Source organism: Struthio camelus, chromosome 2 (genome assembly GCF_040807025.1).
Source record: "Struthio camelus isolate bStrCam1 chromosome 2, bStrCam1.hap1, whole genome shotgun sequence".
In the NCBI taxonomy this organism is placed as follows: domain Eukaryota; kingdom Metazoa; phylum Chordata; class Aves; order Struthioniformes; family Struthionidae; genus Struthio; species Struthio camelus.
In genome coordinates, this window is record NC_090943.1 from 2,129,469 (window position 1) to 2,149,714 (window position 20,246).

A 20,246-nucleotide genomic window follows, 5' to 3' on the forward strand; every position below is an offset into this window, starting at 1 on the left:
TGATAGCTACCATCATCGTGGTCACGTGGTGGTGACCTTGTTCCTCACCTAATGACTTCAGGATGGGCATAAGGAGCTCAGCGGCAGGGCACTGGAGCCCGTGTAGAGGCGAAAGCTCCTCTCCCCAGCACAGGACACATGTTGCAGGCCTTGCTGGGGCATCGTGAGGTTTCTACTTCTGGGCTGATGTCCAGCTTTCAGAAGAAGACAGTCACGCTCATTTTGCCAGCATTAAAACAAACCATGCAAGGACAGAAATAGAATTGTCCTAATCAAGTCAGCTTTTCTCCGAGTTCCCTACAGTCCAGAGACACTAGTTCTTCACCGTCTACTAATTGCTCTCTCCTCTTCTGATTTTCCCTGGTTGTTTCTCATTTTGCTTTTTAAGGGTGATTTCCCCTGGCTTTCCTCCCCGCAGTTTTAAACTGGAGCCTAAATCCTCTATCTGCGTGTCTTTGTGCCCTGTGTGTGCATGCCCTTGTGCATGTCTATATGTGAGCAGGTTTGGTGGGAATCCGTTCCAGGTTCAATCCCTCCAAAGGCTTCTGAGTTCAAAATAAGGATGGTGTTAGCACAGGCTGCCCAATCAAAGCCTTCACTCTCTGTGCAGCTGTGGTAAAAAAAAAGACCTACAATCTCTTCTGATGCATGAAGGAACAGGATAGTGACTAATCCTGAAATCAGGGCAAATTGGGTACTGAAAGGACTTTGCGGTGTTCATGTCTGATCCCTGGCTGTCCCAGGCATACAACCTATTACAGAAATTAGTCACACTATTTTAGTTTTCATCCCTGTGACTCTTTACTGGAAGGTTTTCAGGAGCTTTGTACCCTTCTTAGGGGTCCTCCTTCTAATTTCTAACCTAAAGGTATTCCTATACACGCTATGTTTTTTTGTCCCAGTGTCAACAACGTGTACTCTAACAGTGTTCGGGGGTCAACAGGTTAGACTCTTTTGGGGACTGCCTGCATCACCCTTGCTTGGGAAGGACATTGCTGGTCTTTGATGGAGTAGGAGAAGTGCATCTTGGCTCTGCAGGAAACACTGGTGGGAAGGACAGACTTGCTCCCATTAACAAGTCAACAAACATGAGTGAGTGTGGAGGCACCTGCAAGGCGGAGATGGAAGATAACTGAGGCTCCAAAGGTGGAAGAGAGCAACCAGTCTTCTCTTCCTCACTCCAGTGCAAGGTGGAAGGCAGGGTCAAAATCAGCTAAGGAAATGCTCTTCTGGGCATCTCTGCACCGTGGAATGAGACAGGATGCCAGTGTCCCTTGTGCAATAAAGCAGAGATTGAGCTAAACTGATGGTGATCTTACCACTTTGGGCTGTGAAACAGCACAGTCATGGGTGTGCAGTGCTGGGACAGGCTGTTCACCTCTTTGCACTAAGCAGGCTTGAGCTGCCACACACCTGCAGTGCAGTTGGTGGTCGTGCTGGGGGGAAAATGGTGGCACCTGCAACTTTTAAAGAGTTTGGCACACTGAACGCTGCGCTCTTGGGAGAATCCGGCCACAGATCCAGCAATGGGACTTTTTGCATGCTGATGGCAAATCTTACGTCTTAAGTGATGAGACAAAGACTGGGCCCTTCTGAAATGTGAGTCTTAAAGCTGCCTTGGAAAATCAGAATAAATTCCTCTTGATGTTCTGGCCGGATGCTTTTCAAAAAAATCTATCTCAAACTGCCTTTGAAGGTGCATAAACCATAGGGGAATGTGTGTGGGGGTGAGCGTGTGTGTGTATTATTCTCCTCTATTTGCTTTCACACTTCACAGTTGTTACTGTGCTTAGGAAAAAAATCAGGCAAATATAAATTGCCAACAGCCTTTTAAAACAACATTTAGAAAGGATTCGGCTGACTGAATGCAGACGTCTCCACTGGAACTAGTCACCTTGAGAGAGAGAGCTAGTCAAAATATCCTGTATCTGCATTAATCAAAATAGCCTGCACCTGCATGATTATTGCCAGGGAACCTCCCCTCTGTGGGCACTGGGGCGCTAGGGTATATACTGTCCTGGACAAACCTTTGGCTCAGGTCTTAACCAAGAGTTTCTGGGCATGGCTTAAGAGCTATCCATAGGATAGACTCCATTCCCAGTAGGCTGCCTGGATGTGGCCACCTTTTTCTTGAAGTCATGATAGTTTAACACTGTGGAAATGTCCCAGCTGGTGTCCCAGCTAGAAAAGAGGTCGTGGCAGTGTGTAGCTTACTAGGAGAGCTGTCTTTCTACTCACTGGAGTGCCAGGCATGATTTATTTCCTTCTAAAGTAGACTCGTAAACAGGGCACATGAATCATGCCTTAAAAGTGCCTGTTCTTCCTCAGTGGCTATAAAGGGAGCCTGGGATATGAGCTCAGAGGGAGTGGTTCCCACTGTTGTCTTCTAGAGCGAGGTGGGTGAATTTCTCTCCTCCTTCTTGCACCTCTGCATCCATGTGTCTTTCTCAGAATAGCTGTTTAAAATAAAAATTCTTTTTTTTTTTTTTTAACCATCGCTGTAAGGATTTATAAAGTCAACCAGCAGGGTTTGCACAGGGACCGATGTTGCAGTGAAGCCACAGCCTCATTAACAAATGTTTCAACAAAGTTCTCATTTCAGTACTGTTACTGCTGGAGCCAGAGCTGTGCAGTGGGGAATAACAGATCACCTGGCTAGACCTACTATTTTTTAATGCTGCTGCTTGCCCAATGCAAAATCCACTTTGCTAATCTCCACATTCTCCAGTGTAAAATCCATTTTGCTGATCATCACGTTCTCCTGAAAATGGGGGTCACCCCTGAACCTGAAACCCTGTCACTCTCCGCAGGAAAAATAGCTTGCTGCTCTCTCTACCGCAGCCAAGCTCTCTGCTACAGTCATCTCTCCTGTGATCCTTTCAGGGCATACAAAGGCAGATTATCATTATTTATGAGAGGAAAAAAAAAAAACACTACAAATATCTCAGCGTATTAAACTGCATCAGTTCTCTACATCCGAAAGTTTTGCCAGAAATTCGCTTCGAGTTCAGAAACAAATGAGCCATCAACATGCATCAACGAGCCTGAAAAGCAGCTAATGAGTTTGTGTCTGTTTGAAAATAGATTATTTGTGGAGTGAGGTTGGTGAAGGGACAATGACAAACAGGGCTTGCTTACTGCCTGATTTTGGAGGCTCCACTTGTGCGTCAACAAGAAGAAGAAAAGCGGAAAGTATTTTGTTGGAACTCGGATATTGGAGAGCTGTCAAAAAGCGCAGGTAAGTGAGATTGAAGCAGGACTCTGGGGTAATGCTTATTTTCAAATGGAAAACAAAACTCTAAAGGGAAAACTGAAGACAGGTGCTTCAACTTTCATTTATACCCAGCAAGTGAACGGGGAGAAGACGAGAGAAGGGAAAATTGGCTGTCTGAGATGAAAGGAATAAGTTTTTCTGACTCTGAAAATTCTCCATCTCTGCCATCAGGGAATATTCTCGATCTGGATTTTTAACATTTCTTTAAAGATGCTGCCAAAGGTCTGGGTTCAATATTGCACTGAAATAGGCCATTGCTGCTTTTTTTTTTTTTTTTTTGGAAACAGGATACACACAGCTTATCATTGGTCTAAGACCTTTTTCTCTCCATCCTTGGTCCTTGGCTTCGCTGACTAAATGCCCTTCATTAGACTGCTTTCAAATGTTCCTTCCCCAGGAACCACAAGATGATCCACTCAACTTGTATTTGGGGTACTCCTTTCACTTCTCTGCGCTGGCCACGTGCAATCCAATGCCCAGAGATTACTTTTCATCCAAGAGAAACTTTCCACAGCAGGATAACCAGGAACAACAGTGGACTGCCAGACAGAGCTGCTATTTGGAAGTCTAAAGCCAGAGTTATTTGGAGCAGAGTTGTGAAGGCAGGTGCTTCGCACCCTCTCATACTGCACATACCTTGTCTGCATTGGCCTCGGAATGGGAGCTGCTGACGAAAAGGGAAAAGCCCGGCTGAGATCTCAGCCTCCAGTTTCTTTCTGTGTAGTCTGGCAAAGACTGTAGGTCTGAGTATCTCAGCACTGCCACCAAAGCTGTAGTCTCATGTTCCTGCTGGCCTTTCATGGTAGTTATCGGCTTGGATTCATCACACCTATCTCCAGAGATGTAAAGTGACACACTGTGACCACCAGCTAGTCACCCTAAGCTGATTTCGTCATCGAGGAGAGGGTCCTTCCAGCAAGCCATCAGTCCATCCAAGATCTGGAGGTGCCGCTCATTGGTCATATGCAGGGCCCAGACCATACTGAGCCCCATTTAGTCACCTCAGGCACACCTGAAGTTGGACTGTCTGCCACACACCAGCGAAAAAAGGATATTTAACCACTGCATTTCCAGGGCAGAGTCTAGAGCTACTAAAACCCTAGCTCATGTAAGAACGCATCATCCATTTGTATCTTCTCTTTGCTACTTCTTATCCTAAAGCTGGGAAAACTGGTGCTGCATTTCTCTGAGTCCTTCACGCTATTTTTCAGTGTCTACCGCAATTGAATGACTCAAATTCTTCCGTCATAGATTTATTACCAATGGAAAAACCAAGAGACAGCAAATGGACCCAGAATTTCAGCCGATGTAAACTGAGCCACCTCACTGACATCAACCAAACTATGCTGAGGTAGGATCTCTTACTGTATTCATTATTCATTCAGAACACCAGTGCTGTCACAATCACAATACATGATTTATATCCACTCATATCTATACAGATATGGCTATCAGCACATGCAAATATCAAATTACTATTTCCCCAGTTAGAAATACTCAGAGGAGGACTGGGCATTTTGGTGCACACCCTGACCTGCGACTTCTTGGCTGATACGTATAAATGCATCTGGACCTTAAATTTAGTGCAGGACACAGACGATTCTCCATCTGAAAACCCAGACTGGATGTCTTTTTAAAAAGATATAGCCCAGCTCAATTATGAGAAATGGGCTTTATGCTGGAATAACTAAGTGAAATTCTCCATCTCAAGTTATATAGGAAAGGCTTCTGGCTTTTGTATCCAGGCATAGCTCACGCGAACAGGTCATCAGACGACTGGAGGGCCCAATGAAGCCCAGTTTCCTGTGGCCTGACCTTTGAGGAACTCTGGATGACCTGTCTAATATAGCCGAATCCAAATTTCAGCCTTCCATTCGTGAGGTTGAGTGCTTCCATTTCTTCCCTCTAACCTTTGATCAGCTTTCACAAAGCTGATAGGCGCTGGCTGGCTATAGGATGTTAATCAAAAGTCAGGTTTGTTGAGAATTTTCCAGAAGATTCCAAAAGCTGCTTGGGGAGGGGTGAGCGTTGTGGCTGCACAGGGAAACACCTGCATGCTCACATACGTGCACACACAGTGCATGAGCAAATAAGTCTTATTTCCTTAGAGGAACAAATTGCAAAAAACACTCTTTATGATTCAGGCCTATAGTCAGGAGTTAGAGATTACCAAAAAAAAAAGGGTGTGGGAGGAGATTACACCACATATATTTACAATGGTATTTCCTCCTCTGAAACTGCTAGTGTTGGCCGCGTTGGAAACAAGAACTAGGATAAAAAGAGGTGCCATTGTTGGCATCCAGAGCTGGATTCAGTTGAGCTATCCCTCTGTTCTGCTTGTGCACAGCAAGAGCAACGACCTCCTGTGATTACTGCTGCAAGACATTCAGCACTAAAGTCACAGTCTGCTGTCTCCCAATTCAGTTCTCCCACTGGCTAATGAGTCCTAATTAGCAGGTAGCAAGAAGGAAAACAGACCTCGGAAGGAGAGAAGCGGAAATGTAGCCTCTGCCATCTGGAAAGCTGGTCACTCAAAAACAAAGACTTGCAACAGGAAACCTCTTTTATCAACAAGGTCGACAGCCTGAGACGGAAGCCAAACATTTTTAGTTATAAGCAGGGTCAAACTTAGTAAAGCAGATGGAGGAGGGATGAAATCAAAACTGAACAGCTTTCAGTCTTCATGCTGGAGAGGACTCAGCTAAGGTTTCTAGGAAATAGGAGGCACCTGGTAAGCGTTTACTCAAGAATCTCATTATGTTTGCATAATACCTGAATGGAAAATGGCCACGTTTCCTGTCCCACTTATCTCCCCACTGGCCCCTTCACCCATCCTGGGTTGCTAGAGAACAGCTTATCCTTCTCAGCAGCAGTGGAGAACGGAAACTGAGAACAACTCTTTTCACTTCAGGCAGAGGTCCAAGGGCACTTTGCCTCCTCCAGCCAAATGCGATGGTGATTCAATCCATGCTGAAGGATTTAGGCTTTTCTTGAGGCCCCAGAATAGGATCATGGCTACGAGATCATCTCCTCTGGTGGTCTCAGCATGCCGGATTAGCATGCACCATGCTAACAAGAAGGATCCTGCATTGAGAGAGCTACTTTCATCCAAGGCACTTGGCAAGATTTTCCGAACAATTTGCAATGGTGGAAGAGAGGTGTCATGTGGACGCTGCTGTGTAGGGGAAATCTGGGACTATACTGTGCAACACATAACACAGGACGTGAGAAAGAGTGATCAAAAGCCTTGGAGGCACTTGGGAAGAATTTACTGGGGGAGGGGAGGGGGGGACATAATTCTCCAGAATAGTTTGGGCCTTTTGGCTTGCATATGACTGTAATGACAAACCATCAAGATCTAGGGGTTGTGCTTCCTTTTAAAAACACCATTGCCGTAATTCAGACTCCTCCCATCTGACTTTACCTACCACAGCACCGAAATTAGGAACACAGTTTTGTGGCAACCGCTATTCATGGCCAATGGGAAGGGGTGAGCATCTCTGGAGGATGATTCAGCCCATGCTAAGGCGTGACTTTTTCCAGAGGAGCCTACACTGACGACTGGGAAAGGCTGAGTTGACTAGATCCTGATTTAAGCCTCTTGGATTCCTCTCTACATTGCAGGGTAGAATGTCTTGATGTCCAGAAATGCCCTTCAAGTGGTTGGCTTAAATGGAAAAGCCTTTAGTAAAACACCACTGGCATTCTTTGGTGTATCCCAATGCCCCCAGTTGAGGAGCTAGGCTAGCTGGAGGACAAACCACTTGAGGTCATAATGATGCAGTCCTATGTCGGGGAAGACAGCAATCCAATGGCCAAGAGTGACATCTGGTCAGAAACTCTCCTCAAGAAAGTATACTTATGAACATGTCTCACACTAATGGCTGTCCTTGCAAACCGACAACTTGTTCAGCCTTTTTGCAGCTAAGGAAGTGCTCTGAGGCCTATAATGTCTATCAGCGTGGGTTTATGTGTATGCAATAATATATGCTGCCAGAAACCCAGAACCCAGCAGAGACGCATGCAATTTTCATTCCAGAAATTCTCAGCTGAAAATAAACTGATCCTTTCTTATCCTTACGCGCATCCCTGCCACCAGAATGGACAACGTTATCTACAGACCATTCTTTATATGTTCCTAACTAGTGCTGTGAGGAAACAACTCCAAGTACCGCCTGCAATGGGGCAACTAAAATAGTCCTATTTGAATCCTGATGGGTTTTCTCCCCGAGGACAGGTATGAACTTTCCTTTTCACCTCTGGGCTTTCTGTTGCTGTTTGGGTGCAAACATAGTCAACAGCTGGAAGTTAAAGTCAGGTAAAAGCAACCCAGGCCAGACCTTTTGGGAAAGCAGTACAAACCATCACCACTGGAGTGAGAGGAACCAGCCTGGAGATTATGAGCTCATGTCTTGCCTGGATTAGGGAGGAATCCTCAAGGAGACACTGAGTTTTGAATGACATCCACCCATTTTGTCTTTTACTCTTTCCATGACAGAAATAACATGAAGCAACTGCACAGACTCCTCTGGGCCCCAAATAGACTTGCTTGCTAACTCTGCACCAACCTGCCAGGCCCAGACATGCACACTTCTTTTCCGCACCATTCTCCAATGGCTTCTAAAAGAGAGCATGGAAAGTGCCATAGTTATGAGCTATTTAAAAAGATGCTACCCATTCCCTATCCTCCTACATGTTGTCTGCTAGTGAGCACAAAAGGTTAAGCGAACTTGGCAAGTGTTTCAGTGAACCTGACCGGAGTTTAGAGTTTGTGACAGAACCTAAAGACGAGTGAGCTGCCCAGGTTGGATTTTGTTCCAAACGGCTGCTTATGGTTGCCCAGTACTGGGACATGACACCAAGTGTCTCGTCTGATTGTGGGAAGATGTTCTGCTGAGCTGGAGGCATTTCACTGCAAAGCCGATTCTTGCGCTTTAAAGGGCAACATCTTACTTGAGCTATAGCCTCAGGGCCTTTGGCCCTGGCCTATATGAGCCTTAGTCCTCTGTGAACAGCACAAGGGTCTGAGGTGTACCGGCAGCCAGCTGCCCAAAAGCAAAAATCAGGGCTGAGACAGTCACACCATTGTTTCCTGGGGTGGGGAAGAGTGTCTGATTTTGGAACCCAGCACTTTCAACCCTCCCAGAGCCAATCACGCCATGTATTAGCCACAGAGACACTCACCATCCCAAAAAGAAAAGCAATGCCAGCACAAAACATGAACAGGGGCATCACCTCCTGGCAGTGTAAAGGGACTGTTCAGCCCCTGACGTAGCTGATGGGGACAGAAAAAGAGCGGAAAGAAAAAGTGTGGTGGGAAGGAAGAGAACGATGCTGAGGGGCACTGGAAGAAGGGGGGCAAGCCATAAAGCTAGGAAAGAAGTGAAAAGAGAGGAAGGGATTAAGGGAACAAACATTCTGTATAGTCCCGCAACTCTGGAAAACAGCTAGGAACCATAATCCCTTCTCTCCTTTGATACAGACCCACTGCGTGACCATGGGCACCTCCCTTCTTCTCCCTGGAGCCTGCTTTTCCTTTCCACTCTTTTGTCTGCCTTAGCTTTTAAGTCTGTAAACTCTCCAGAGTGAAAAGAGCATGCAAAATTGGCCAGCACTGGGGAGCTCAGCCTCCTCGGGAAATGCTAATCAGGAGAAGATGTGGAGGAGGAAAATAAGTAAACAAATAAACAGAGAAGCCAAATAAAGAGGAGGTGAGGCAGAGAAGTTTTGATTTGCCTTTTGACACTGTGCCCTGAGCCCTCGGTATCTCTCTGTATCCTGAGAAGGGAATGGATTTGTCACAGCTGTATAGTCGCTGCTCCCTCCTGGTTTCGTTTAGCCGTGTGTGAGTATGCGCGTGTGTGCAAGAGGTGGAGCTGCGGACAAACCTTAACCCTGTACTTTTCTCAATTGGAAACAAATGGAAGCCCTCCATTTTCCATTCACTGGTTTTATAACAGTTTGAAATTAGACTGATGAGGTGTTTCCTTGCCAGCACCATCTATCTTGGGCTAATTATACAGGCGGTGCTAATTGCAGGAGCCAACCTATACAACCACAGCATTCCTCTTTCTGCGCTTCTAGAAGGAAACATAGGGGGGAACTCATGCTCCTGCTCACTCCATCTCTCCCTCTCGCTCTCTGTCTCTCTCTCTGGGTGATTATGATCCCGAAAAGATAATTAAAGGATCGCAAAGAGAAGGGGTCCTGGCAGAGAAGGAGCATTCCAGGCTCTGAAAAAAGCCGTGGGTCTGGAGCTTGGCTAAAAAAGCACAGAAAAAAAGCTGGGGAGAGAGAGAGAGAGAGAGAAAAGCAAATCAAGGCAAAGTGAGAAGCAGCAGGTCTTGCAATGCTTTCTACTTGGTAGTGAAGCGACTGGGAAGGCATTCACTTCTCCAAAGTAGCTTGAAACACTAGGGGCCGTGAGAAGCACAATATATCCAACTCCGATAGAGCTGCCTCCAGAGAGAAAGCAGGGTTAGGACCCCCGCTTAGAGCAAAGGAACTGAAGAGCAGAGGGAGGCTAAGTGACACTACCAAGCCTATCCAGAAAGCCTGGCCAAGCCTGGAACCTTAACTCCCATCACTGAGGGTGACTGAGCATTGGAACAGGCTGCCCAGAGAGGGAGTGGAGTCTCCTTCCCTGGAGATATTCAAAACCCGCCTGGACGTGATCCTGGGCAATATGCTCTAGGTGACCCTGCTGGAGCAGGGAGGTTGGACTAGATGATCTCCAGAGGTCCCTTCCAACCTAAACGATTCTGTGATTCTGTGATCTAAACCTGAGGATTGTGCTGGGCAGTGGGGACCCAGCCCATCTCCCTCCTTCTCAGCTAACCCCACACCTGCACGGGATGGAGAAGAACAGACAGACAGGCTTCAGCTATGTCCTTACTTCCCTCCTTGAGACTACAGTGGGGAATAGGGGCCGTTGCTGGGCTGGGGTGTATGCAACCCAAAGGAAAAGGAAAAGGACAGCTCCAGCCTGCAAGTGAGACACCTATAAAAATCCTGCTAACATAAATAGTAACTGAATGGGGGAATGGCTGTGAAACTCTGTGAGACATCATGCAACTTCCAGAGCAGTGGGTCCTAAAATGGCAGGTGACTGGCAACGTGGGCAGGAAAAGAGGGAAGGATCACTCCCAAGAATTCCATTTTTTATTCCTTTTCCTAAGCATCTGCTCCAACCCACAATGGGAAACAGGCCTCGGGCCAGATAGATTTTGGTGTGATCCTGAGTGGGCTTTTCTTAAGTTCCTCTATAGCTGCAGTGATTGTGGTCTCCCAGCTGAAAAACAGGGTTAATAAAGTCAAAGTTGCTTGATATGGAGGTAGATATATGGATCTACAGATGGAAAGCCTTCAGATGTGTCTTCTTCTTCTACACCTCGACTCAATGGTTTCATTTACTTTGGCAAAATGAAACAAGACAGGGCCCTTTCTTTGGCTCCATCACTTCTGCTCTGCTCTAGGACCTTCCCCATCCCAAGGCTGTGATAATCCCCGCTGCTGAGTCGTGGGCACTCTTCCCGACTAACTCAGTCCCATTAGTTCCCTCAGAGACAGGGTACATTTCTGGGCCCATGCCCGGGGAGCAATAGGGAGGGGATTGCCAGACCTGGCTCCTTCTGGTCCCCCAGCTCATCTCAAAACCCTGAGGCATGGGGGCCTGGAGGAGATCCAGGGCTAGTCTGTTAGCGGCCACTAGCCCTAAGCCACTAGCCCTGCTCTGCTGGAGACTGCTAGCCCTAGTTCGGAGCCAGTCAGTGCCCCCACCTCATTGGTCCTCTTTTCCTTTGGAGAACGGGCCATGGCCATGCAGCAAACGGATGGAGGAATTTCCGTGGCTTGTGCCTCTGCTCCTGTGGCTCCCGGCTGCAGCCAGCCAATGTAGCAGGAGGGATGGAGATGTTTGCTGCCATCTATGGCCAATAATAAATAATGCAAAAGCAGGTAGAGAGCTGGGGCCTGATTGCAACCTGGACTTTCTTCAGAGCTGTGTCTCTTCCGGGGCTCTTCTCTCCCACGGGGCCAAAGCCAGTCAAGGGGGAAGGCTACGGGGGAAAAGGGAGGTGCTGTCCAAAACAGATTGTCCTTACAGTGATGCTTCCTGTGCTTTCCCAGCACAGCTGCTCCACAAAGGGGAGAACAGCTTCTGTCTTGGGTTTCACATGAGACCGGAGCTCTGGCAGTCATTTGACTAATAGCCCACTAGTAATAGCCACTAAATGCAGAGGCAGAGAGGAACTGCAGGAACTCATTGTGACAGCCTGGCTGCTGGGAATGACACTGCACAGCTGCCCGACAGCCTGGCGTTTCCTTCAGCCAAGAGGAGCGCACGTACGCACATACATACACACATGCACATCCTTCTCAGTGCAGAAAGCCTTTGGTTGACATTTCTGCCCCTTCCTCAGTTCTTACTCTCTCCATTTTTCACCCTGGTATCTCCAGAGCAGATGTCTGGAGAACAGTCAATGCCAGTTTTTGGGACTGCATTGCCTCAGCACCCAGAAAGCATCCGATAGATGTTTCAAACATATGTGCAAGGTTTTAAGATGATGATTTTGTCCTGGTGGGCTTGACACCAGATCACATATCATCTCTACGCCCTCCTTTTTTGTTCCTACTGGATCAGTTGCAACCAGTGTTTTGGCACAGCCCCGTGTTTTCTGTGCTTTGACTAGCATGAAAATACAGGTGCTTGGTCCTCCCTGGCTGCTTCGGGTTGCCAAAGGCCACAGATGCAGGATTAATGATTTTGGCCTGGCTGGGAGAGGTCTGGTTGTACAGAATAGCTTGCACTTTTGCAGCAATTATTTAACAAGTGTTATTTTGATCCTTTAACCTGTGAAACTCAAAGGAGATGCCCACTCCTCACAGGGTTTTCTTTTCCAGCATACTGGTCACATCCAGGCACTGCACCTTGGAGCGTGGGATGTGCATCTGGGTCACAGATAGGGACTGCTGGCGATCTTCTAGCAAGGCCCTTCTGAACACTAGACCATATCTCCTCAGTCAAGGCACAGTACTGAAGCGCCATGACCACACACGCTGAATGCAGCTGGCTGAAGATTTGCTGTCCATTGAAACTCAGGGATGCAAGTGATCTTGACAGTGCTATGGATCTGCTCAAGATCCCACAGGCAACTTATGGCAAAGCAATACTGCTAAGCAAATAAAGGCTTCACTAGGCCATTACTCAAGCATCCAGGACAAACTCCCTTTCTGAATTGCTGCACAAATCAGAGGTCATGCTAGCCCCCGTGTTGTATCCCACCATCCACATCCTGCCTTGCTGGGAAGGCCTTAGTGTAGTCTATGTTTTCCAATACAGAGTATAAAAAACCCATCAGGTCTCACATCATGACACCAATGAGCTCCCTGGAGTGGTGTATGGCCTGAAGGATGATGCAAGGTACCAGCACCGGAGAGGCACACCCTGGGTGGGGCTCTTCACCAGACTAATTGGAGATAATCTGATGAGGAAACTGGCACTTTTAGGGTAGGATTCCTCTGATCTACTTTATACATCTCCTTTTAACTGCACCTGGATTAGACTGGTGACATCTCCACTGATAAGGGGAGCCAAACTGGTGCAAGCAGAGATATCTGCAGTGCACACACATGAGGGTACGAGACTGAGGCACCTTCACTCAGAAATATGTTATATTAAGCCAGCAAGGCTGATGCAAAATCCTGTGACTGATACGGGAGTCTGCAGCAATGGGCTCATGGCCATTTCTCAGGTACACCCTATAAGTAGCCCTGCAACCAGAAGACCCCTTAACTAACTCACTTCAGCAGTTTCATGGCTTCTGTGAGCATTGGAGAAAAAGCCCTGGAGGGTTTTACTGAAACAAACATCCCTTGATGAAACATCCCTTCTGTCCGGTTGCCCAGCTGACCCCCTCTGGCTGCTCCAACTTTCCAAAAATGCCCTTGAACCAGAAGGGCTGACAACCAGGTGAACCAAGCACGCCTATCTGAGCATCATTTCTTCTCTAGACAGTACAGCAAAGAGGTGACAGGCAAGTTTAAAAGATGCACTGTTATGTGCTGGGCTCTGGACAAACCATGGGACCGCCTGGCCCAAGCAGCGGACTCTCTGAGGGAAAGACAAATACTTCAGATAGGGAAGAACAGATCACAGAGGACTAGGGACAACTTTGGGCAGGTTGTGAGAGCCTGTGTGGGCACAAGGTGCTTGGCTCACATCTCATCCTTTGCTTGACCTTGGATTATCCTTGTGTTTAAAACTGGGAGAAATGCGAGAGCTTGCCTAGCATTTGAGCTAGTTACTTGAAACGATATACAGCGAGCCCTGGGACAATCAGTGTCCCAGCTCCTTGGGCTATGATGAGGTACAGGAAACAGAACAGACTGTGATATTAACAAGTTGGCTGCCCCTGGGACAATGGAAAGAGGAAGTTTGACATCTGTTCACACGGAGCCTGAAGGTTTGTGACTGACATGCCGTGAACTGCCTGGTTACTCAGGACTGCAGAGCGCAACTGCTTTGGCAGCAGGGTACAGAGTATGTGTGGGCCGGTGGCTGGGGCACACCTCCCTTTGCTTTAGGCACCTGCAATGAAGATGCCTCCAGCTTACCTGGTCTCCCTGGGTTCCTCTAGAGCTCGTGATAGGAACAGGCATGTTCTTCTATTTTCAGTGCTGAGATTAGGCTGAACTGAGCGGCATGCTGGCTCTACCGAATACATCTTTACTGTCTCTGGAGGGCACCAGCTCTCATGAAGATGTCTTCATAGAGTCACATGAATCCTACCCTTGCAGCTTTGTCCACACAGCAACTAAACAGCCCTGAGACAATTATCTTGCCTGTTTATTAGTACACAGGTAATCACAGTTTCCAGGTCTCTTTCTCTTTTCTTGTCATTTGGCTGCCTTCTCCTGGTTCTGTGATTGGTGCTGTTATCGTGCATCATGACATTACGCGATGTGTGTGCCTTGCCCAAGAAAGCTGTATTTCCTGTGGCAGCGCTAGCTTGACACGCGGAGCCTGTGCACTGAGCACTGGGCATGGATAATACGTCCATATATGTGTGCATGAGTGTGAGTAGTATGGCTGAGCATGTGGTGTGGGCTTGTTTGTAGGGTTGTCAGAAATGCACCTGACCTGCTCTACCAGCAAATGGCAGCTTTGCGTGCAGTGTGCCTGAATCACAGCAAGCTTTCTAGCTTCCTCTTCAGATACCATCAACTCTGTGTACCAGGGTGGGTGGGAGCTATCTCAGACCCACAGTGGAGGGTTCTGCAGTGGCTGAAACCCTCCTTGCTACATCCTTGCGCCTTCTAGAAACAGGACTTGGCCCCCTCTCCTGCCCCAGATCCCACCACGGCAACTGCAGCTATTCAGTGCATCACATGCTAAACTGATCAACAGTGTCCAGGCAGTGGGGATCTGCAGCAGGAGGAAAGCCATGAGTCCACGACGCTCAAGGTTAGTTGGGAGGAAATGGGGTGATGGGTAAAATGAGGCACAGATGTCCGGTGCTGTGAGTGATGGCTGTTCCTCAGTCCCTCTGAGTGCACAGGCGATGTACGTGACTTTCTCAGGGCACAATCTTTCCCTCTCCAATAAAAACACAACTGTGACATGCACTGAAGTCTCCTACAAAGATCAAAAACATGACTGGAAGACTACAGTGCCTTTCTTATCCTACCACAAGAGTATCTCCTCATCTTCCCAAAGTGGATCAACTTTTTTCTCTTTCAGATGGCCATTTCACCCCCATCTAGATTTTTGCTCGCTCTCTATCTCTCCAGGCACCCATCAGCTTTTGCAAAGGTGTGGACCATATGGCCCACCCCCAGCAACCTGTGGGGCTGGGCCATGCCTGGAATGTGAACATTCCCTCCCATTCACTGCAAGGCAGAAACCTGAAGCAGTGAGCTTCTTATGCTCTTGATCTCCTTCCTCTTTCCCTCTCGTTTGCCCAAGAGCCGTTGGATGAAGCCAACAACATGGCCTAACCCAGCCAGAATGCACTCATGCTGTACATGAGGTACATGTACAATGAGGTACAGCTCATTGCAACTCACAGATAAATGTTTGTGTTGGCTTGTGAGACAAACTGGTAAACAGAGATGCTGGGGCCTATTCCTGCCTTCTTCGAGAAGAACAAAGGGAAGGTTGCAATGGGCCAGGACTGACCTGATATTTGGAAATGCAGCTGGGGTCATTGCACTGGCCTTTTGTGCAATGACTCTGCTTTTTCTGCTTCAGTTGTTTCAGTGACGGAGTTTAAGCTTGATTCAACCTACTAGGGGTGCTGTGGCCTTTCTCAGCTGCTGACTCTCTCTTTGATCCGAGCCAAGTCACCTAGCCTTATGGTGCTTGAGGTCCAGGTGGTAGCACTGCCCTGCCTGTTAGAAAGGAGAGACCCAGAGGAGACAGAGGTACAGTTCTCCTTGGCATTGCCATGAGCTGAATCAGAGCATAGGCTAGAGCCACAACATGCAGCTGCATCTGGGGAGCATACTTTCTATGCAGCTGCCGATAAAATCCCAACAGGTGGCACAGCCCCAGTTGCTGGGCTGGGGCAGCTTTGCAAAGATGCTGAAGTCTGCTGGTGTGAGGGTGTCTTTAAGAAATGCATGTATTCACAAGGAATCAGGCCCTGGGGCCTGGTTAGGGTGCTCTCTGTCCCTTTGAATGGCTATGGGTTAGGAAGCCCTGTGTAAATAGGTGGAAGCACTGGGCTGCATTAAATGTTCTTGGCTTCCTTATTGCCATCTGGGATTTCTCTCCTTCTCTGGGTGAACACTACATACATCCAAGCAACTCCAGGCCTTCTAGGGGGTGTTCATGCTAGCATCTCAGGGCCCTACAACATAGCAAGCATATACAGTGGTTTTGACTGTACAGGCTGTGGACCTATCTGGGGTTTGGGCACATGCAAAAACTTGGGGACAGAGGGAAAATGTTCACTTTGTGTCAGACATCTAAAAACTCAGTGAGATTTAATAAAGACAAAAAGTCCACCTAGACAGCGTTTCCATGAGGCATAGTGAAACACGGTGCTCATTGCAGCCTGTTTCTGCTTTATCCTGTAGTGTAGCCTGGCATTAAGCCTGGCTGCTGCTGAAGGTGAGAGGACAGCTTCCCCACCATACCCAAGGCTTCCCTCTCGGCCAGATACTTCCATACCCTTAACTGTGTCAGCTATGACACTTCTGACAAATCGGTTCGGCTCACAGATCCAGGAGAAACACAGTCTATCTTTTCTCTCTTTTATATTGAAGGTTTATTTTTAAATCAGTGGATTGGCTCGTAGTACAGTCAGATTTCCCTGTAACATCAGCCCTGAGAAAGAGATTAATAGGAGGGGAAGAGTGGTTGCCTCTTTTTAGAAGAAAATTGGCTTTAGATTAGCTTAGTTGTATTAGCAAATCACACTCTCTAGCCCTATTTTATTTTCTGAGCCTTCAAGACCTGAGCGTCCCCAAACCTGCATAGATGCTTTCCCTCTGATCACTAAGGTGCACCACAAGGAGCTAATAGCATTGCACTCAGAGCAAGAATGTCATACTCTGTCGTCCTCAAGCTCTTCCTCGCTTTCTGAAAGATGAACATTTCTCCATCTTTTCTTCTGTGCTGGAAATATGTGGAAGTACCATGCCTGATGTAAGAATGAAGACATGGCTGTGTTGGGTCCACTAAGCTTACTAATCTCCTTCAAACCTTGGCTAGCAGTGGATGCTCAGAAAAGACTGCAAGAACAGGATGATCATACACAAGGCTTCCTCCTAAAACTCTTCCAGCCTCCACTGATTTACAGCCAAGGCACTTCCTGAGCCAGACACAGTTACGAAGCACTTACTAACACTGCATGCATTTCTCTTCCAATAACTTGCTCTGTCTCCCCTTAAGCCCATGTAAACATTTAGCACCCACAAAATCCTGCAGCAAGGAGTTCCGCAGTTTAAGTACACACTAGTTCAAGAATATCTTCCTTTTGTTTCTTTCCTAATTTCATTTTGTTCTTGTACTCTGAGACAATGGACACCCCACCATCCCTGAGCCACACAGGATTTCATGGACTTCATAACTGCACCCACGCCTCATGCCAGTGATGGCCTCGTCTTGCTCCCCTCCTGTATCTCAGAGCTGTCACCTCTCTGTGTTGCATCCTGTCCGAAACTACTTAGTTCAGCTAAGTCAGAGGATCCCTGGGACAGCCTAGGTTCAATTCATAGAATTCAACCCATAGACCCATGGAGAGGGAGAGAGGCTACAGTGGTGCACTGCAGACACAAGGCCTTGGGGGTGGGTGGAGGTCCCTCCAGAAGTCACAGTTCCACATTGCCCCTGTGTCATAGGGCTCTTCCCTACATGTGGAAAGCATCTTCCACCAGGTACCTAGCTACTTCAAACACTGACAAAGGAGGTCTGGATCAGACCTGCCTTTTCATACACCAGGGACTTGCTACAGCTGTGTCTCCAGGCTGCTGGGTGCAGGGGATTACCCAAGACGGTTTGAATGTCCTGATCTGTTTGTGCATGGACGTCTGAACACGTGCTAGTCTGTTGCATCCATGCATTGCTCAGGGCATTTGCCTCCCCTGTGCCTGAAACATGTGCCTGGTGCGAGTACCAATGTGCCAGGGAGCACACACGCGCCATGTGAGCGTTGGGTTGCCTGCGAGCGTCTGGGAGATGAGTGAGTGAGTGCGGGGTGCCTCCTTTCCTCCCTGTGAGGCAGGAGAAAGCATTCCCAGTGTGGATGGCCACTGCTAATGGCCCAGGAATCCTAGTGCAGCTGTTTGTTCTGGCACGGGTGCAGTGAGGTCCTGAAGTCAGTTGAACCGCATCGACTTCCCTGCCAGGGTCAGATTTCAGAGGTATGCGATTGGGGATGCCCCCACTGAACGGTTCCAGCACCTGGCCTCCGCCCCCTTCCTCAAGTTTGCAATCATTTCTGAGCGAGGGAAACCTAAGCCTTTTCAACACGGGAGGGAGAGCGCGGCCGCCAGACAAGTGATTTACAGCCCTGTGAAATCCCATCATCCCGCCAGCCCACAAGGCAACAGTGGTCCTATTGTGATTGCCAGTTTGGTGATAGCAGAGAACCACTGGGCCAATCCCTCTTCCTCTGTTCCCTTCCTCCACTTCCCCTCCCAAACCCAGGTCCCGTAGCCCTGTGACCCTCTGACATCTGCCGGACTTGTGAGGCAAAGCACGTCAATGAGATCCAGGCAGCAGGTTTGGCTGGATCTCTCAGAGCCAACTCCAAAGTGTGTGTGCCTGGGAACACACTGTTTCTCCCCAGAAATTAGAGAAGTAGAAACTGGAACGGAGAGGCAGAGTTATCAAACCCAGCCCTCCCCAGCCCCAAGAAAACACACCAGGAAGCCTTACCCTGCAGTTCATTCCAGCTCTGTTCAGCCCACCTCATGAAGAAGTCTATGTCAAGACTGCAGTTGGTGGAGAAGATGGGCTTTTCCAGAGGGCCACAGAGACCTCCTCACAACATCCCATGGCAAGAAGTACCGTACGTGAACTCCCTGCTGTGTGAAGTTTTGCAGGTCGCGCTTCAAACAGTGACATCTCCCCACACCTCAGATCTTAGAAGAGCTGAAAGATCATTTGGTGGTACCCTACTGTCTGCTTTGACTACTGAGGCATCCCAGTGTGCCCAGATTTCTGTTAGCTATCTCATTCTTCTCTCCAGGTGAAATGAATTTGGGCTGTTTAGTCCCAAAAGTCAAAGGAGCTTGGTGACAAATCTGAGCACAGCAGGGAACATACTGATAAATGAATCAGCTCTGCAGAACAGTCTATACTGGGGATAGCCAGGAATGCCAGTATGTTTCCAGAGCCCACATGTGACTTTGAGCAGACAAGCTCTAGCTGCCTGGGGAAGAGAAGTGCATACCCAAGAGCCCCAGTAGATCCGTGGCAAAGCCAGGTATAGAAAACAGCCTTTCCCATCCTGCCCCACTGACCTGGCTTGATGCTCGGCAAGCAAAGCTTTGTAGGAGGTGTAGTAAAGCTTAGGCGTATCTCCCTGAAAAACATTGTGGAAGCTAAATTTTAAGGGAAGGTTGAGCAGATAAAAAGATAAATGAAATTCACTCAGGTTTAGTGAGTACATGGAAACTAAGTCTTGCTCAAGTAGGCCCTGAGCTGCATATGGCTGGAGTGTTGCAGGGAAGCATCTTAACATGGTTGCACTGTTATGTTTCCAAAGCCAACCGCTCTTGGCCACTTACAGATATGAGACATCGGATCCATTTCTCTGCACTGTGGGGCTCCTCTTCATAAAGAGACTGTGCTCGTTAGTCTTTCCACAAGCTGCTCTCTAGGGCATGGGTTTCCCCTCTCCAGAAAGCTGGGGCAAACATATCCAGGATATTGCACTGAGCAGAGCAGGTAATTACTGTGATTTCTGCGTGTTTTGGGAGGGCCTAGTGAAGGACCATGGTGCCGTTGCACAGAGCACTATGTGAAGACGGTAAGAAACTGTGAATAGGGCCTCTCTGTCACACAGAAAGGATCTAAAAGTTAGGTAGCTCAATCTGAGCTAGTATCTGTAGGCTTCGTTCAGTCAGCAGGGAGAAATTGATGCCTGCTGAGGGCAACTCAGTTTAGGAGAGGTTTTGATATCCTCTCCGTGGCCTATGGATGGGTGGGCCGGGGTGATTGGCTCAGATGGCGATGCCCATCTTTTTGACATCTACAGTTAGAGGAGAAGTGCCTTAACTTGAAAGACAATTTCATGGGGGAGGGACTGCAGCATGGAGACACAGGGAGCCTCCAGTACAGCAGGGATTGTACAGTGGATTTCAGGATGAGAAAAGAGGCCAAAAAACCCAGAAACCCCTAAACATTTAGCACTAGAAGGAGAGACAGAACTCCCACCAGATACAATCCAGGGGCAGCTCCTTGCTGTCTGACTGGCCATCCCTTGCATCTTACCTGCTAAGGTCTGCTGGGCTGCCCCGG

At 48.0% G+C, this 20,246-nt stretch overlaps 1 protein-coding gene across 8 annotated transcripts in view; it reads right to left on the minus strand.

Annotated features, from left to right (window-relative positions):
• PTH1R (parathyroid hormone 1 receptor) overlaps nt 1–20,246 on the minus strand; it is a 142,807-nt gene that overhangs the window by 95,387 nt on the left and 27,174 nt on the right. The window lies entirely within an intron of this gene.